The 3,484-nt window shown below is 47.4% G+C and overlaps 1 pseudogene; it reads right to left on the reverse strand.

Annotated features, from left to right (window-relative positions):
• Nucleotides 1-2,550: 2,550 nt before the first annotated feature.
• On the reverse strand, nt 2,551-2,786 carry LOC139252349 (U2 spliceosomal RNA; annotated as a pseudogene).
• Between the last annotated feature and the right edge of the window lie 698 nt (nt 2,787-3,484).

Here is a 3,484-nt window from a genome sequence, read left to right on the forward strand (position 1 = left end):
TGATCACCCCCGCAGCGCCAACAAGATGTTAATGGCCTGCATTCATCACATTTGATGGTGGACTCTGAGACATCTGCGGACATGCAGCTACAGACATGTGTGACCTGCCCTGTACGTTGCAATTTGAAAACAACGTCACTTTGTTCACAGTACTTGTAGCAGCAATTGTGTGCTGAGAAAAATTGCTTTGTATTGTCATTGGTGGCACTCAAGGTTGGTGTCTCTACAGTCAAAAGTTTGCTAAGTATTGTTTCGTGGCCAATGCCAAGTAAGAAAAAGTCTCTGAGCATGTGCTCCAAATGTCCTTCAAATTTGCAATGTCCTGCAAGGCGTCTTAGCTCCCTCGGTGTAGAACCACCGAGGGTGTGGAACCACCGGGAAGGTAGAACCAGCATGGGTGTAGAACCACCGGGAATGAAGAACCACCGGGAATGTAGACCCACCGGGGGTGTGGAACCACCGGGGGTGTGGAACCACCGGGAGTGTAGAACCACCGGGGGTGTGGAACCACCGGGAGTGTGGACATAACTCTCCACTTCCTGGCTTTCAGACCTTTTGTAGGTGTAGAACCAATACCTTGCCACCAGAACGCTTTCCTTCAGGTTCAAATGCTCCCGGACCAGTGTGCACACATCATCGTATGATTTCTCTGTGGGTTTTGCTGGAGCAAGCAGATTTTTCATGAGGCCATGCGATGGTACCCCGCAGTCGGTGAGGAGAATCGCCCTTCTTTTGGCAGCATTCGCTTCTCCATCCAGCTCGTTGGCTACGAAGTATTGGTCGAGTCGCTCCACAAAGGATTCCCAATCATCTCCCTCTGAGAATTTCTCCAGGATGCCCATTGTTCTCTGCATCATTGGGTTCGCTGTCTGTATCTCGTCGACAGTTGTTATGTATGAAGAAAAAGTCAGACTCAATACTGTGAGCTCAAAGTAAAGTATGACCTTCCTCTTTTATTGCAGGTCTCCAGAGTGCCTCTCCAACCTGTGAGGCCTCCTTAAATACCAGTGCTCACAAGGGATTATGGGATCCCTTGGGACTCCAGGGGATGAGCCCCCTGGTGGCTGTACAGTGTATATACAAGCTTACATATATAACACATACGAGGTGCATACTCGCCTGTGAAGGTTCCCACAAGTTCCGTGTTTGCGCATGTGAAGCGTATGCACCTAAACCCGGCACTTGCAATCTGTCAAAAGTTCTATTCACAGATTGCCACATGCGAAACTAAAAGACCTCCTCAGCTGGAGAGTTGGGCGATTTGCCCAAATCCTGCCTAGCGAATGTTCTTCAAATTCTTACAAATGGAAAAAGCAAGCGTAAGGCCTGCTTTTATCAATGTAAAAATTTTAAAGTACATTAAAGTACAAATGTAAAAAATACATTTTTTACACATAATTTAAACATTTAAAATCCTGTTTATTTAAGGTAAGTTTATTTTTAGACCCTTTAAAATATGTAAATTTATTTTTCAAAGAGTTAAATTTTTGTTTTAAATAATTAATTAAATTCCATTTTTATTAATTTGAAATATATTATTTTTTTTATTTTCAAAATATACTTTATTCATGTAAAAATTTGTACAGTACATTCAAAAGCAGTTCAGTACATTTAGCTGCGGTCAGCAATCCCATACATTACATTTGGCAGTTGCTGACGGCAGTTCCGTTCGATACATTTCCTTGCTTTTCAGTCAAGTACAATTCGGTACAATACGGGATACATTGTAGTACATTCAACAAAATACATTACATGTGTCACTATACAGTACATGGAATGGGTGACCGTACATTTACATTTTTCTTTTCAACGTGCATTACGAAACAGACCTTGCATTGTACATGGCACTACATAGGTGTTTACAGATCATGGTGCTCCATGTACACAAAAAAGAAGTTATAAGTACAGGCCGAGGGGAGTTTTGTACTGATTCCAGCCCCTGGGTTTACCGTGGCAGAAGGGCTTTAAACTGTGGCCCTTCCCCACCGTGCCTTTGCGGCGAATGCACCAATTTTAAGTGCATCCCTCAGCATGTAATCCTGGATCTTGGATTGCGCCAGTCTGCAACACGCAGACGTGGACATCTCCTTGCTCTGGAAGACCAGCAAGTTTCGGCAAGACCAAAGAGCGTCTTTGACCGAGTTGATGGCCCTCCAGCAGCAGGTGATGTCTGTCTCGGTGTGTGTCCCTGGGAACAGTCCGTAGAGCACAGAGTCCTGTGTTACGGAGCTGCTTGGGATGAACCTCGACAGCAACCACTGCATCTCTTTCCAAACCTGCCTTGCGAAGGCGCAATCCTGAAGGAGATGGGTGACAGTCTCGTCTGCCCCGCAGCCGACTCGGGGGCACCGTGCCGTTCTGCTGAGATGTCTGCTGTGAATGAATGCTCTGATGGGTAAGGCCCTCCTCACCACCAAACAAGCTATGTTTTTTTTTTTTTTTAAATTCGTAGCCAATCGTTCCAATTCTTTGTCAAATCACAAACGCCAGAGGTCACCTTGCACATGCCAAGGATCACTCTGCGCCAATGCTCTTAGCCAAAAGGCCTAGAGCCACTGCACCGTTCCTGGAAGTACTGCAATACCAGGTTCGTGCCATGGAGGTGGATGGGTCAGGTCCCCCACACACCTCCGTGGAGGTGGATGGGTCAACCCTCCCCACCCACCTTCTGTTTCCAAAAATGCAAGCATATACCTTCCCGACCAGGGAGGAACCACCATGAGGTCATGGTGGCTGGTCAGAAACGGTACTACACTTGATCTTAGCCAAAAGGCCAAACAAGCTATGTATTGGTGCTTGTGTGACAGCTCTGGCGATGAGACGTTCTGCCAAACGAGTTCGACAGTCTGCTCGGGGAACCACCCGACAGGGTCCACACTCTCCTTCTTTCGTAGAGCATCCAGGACGTTACGTGCTGACCACTGCTTTATGGCCTTGTGGTCAAAGGGGTTTTTTGTTATAAACTTTTCCACAAAGGACAGGTGGACAGGCATGGTCCAACTGGTGGGGGCATTTCGCGGCAGCGTGGACAGGCCCATCCTTCGCAACAATGGGAACAGGTAGAACCTCAGCACATAGTGACACTTGGTGTTTGCGTACCGGGGGTCTGTGCACAGCTTGATGCAGCCGCACACAAAGGTCGCCATCAGGATGAGGGTCACGTTCGGAACATCGTTTCCTCCACTGTCCAGAGATTTGTACAATGTGTCTCTGCGGACACGGTCCATTTTGGACCTCTAGACAAAGTGGAAGACGGCCCGGGTGACTGCCGTGGCACAGGAGCGAGGGATGGGCCAGAGCTGTGCCACGTACAGCAACCTCGAGAGCACCTCACTCCTGATGACCAGGTTCTTTCACCAGCTTCCACCATCCCAGTTTTTGCTTCACTTTGGCAATACGCTCTTCCAAGTTTTCTGTGTTTTGGGGATATTCCCATTCATACTTATGGTGATTCCATAGATACCATCAGTATGGATGGGAGATG

Source organism: Pristiophorus japonicus, unplaced genomic scaffold (genome assembly GCF_044704955.1).
Source record: "Pristiophorus japonicus isolate sPriJap1 unplaced genomic scaffold, sPriJap1.hap1 HAP1_SCAFFOLD_458, whole genome shotgun sequence".
In the NCBI taxonomy this organism is placed as follows: domain Eukaryota; kingdom Metazoa; phylum Chordata; class Chondrichthyes; family Pristiophoridae; genus Pristiophorus; species Pristiophorus japonicus.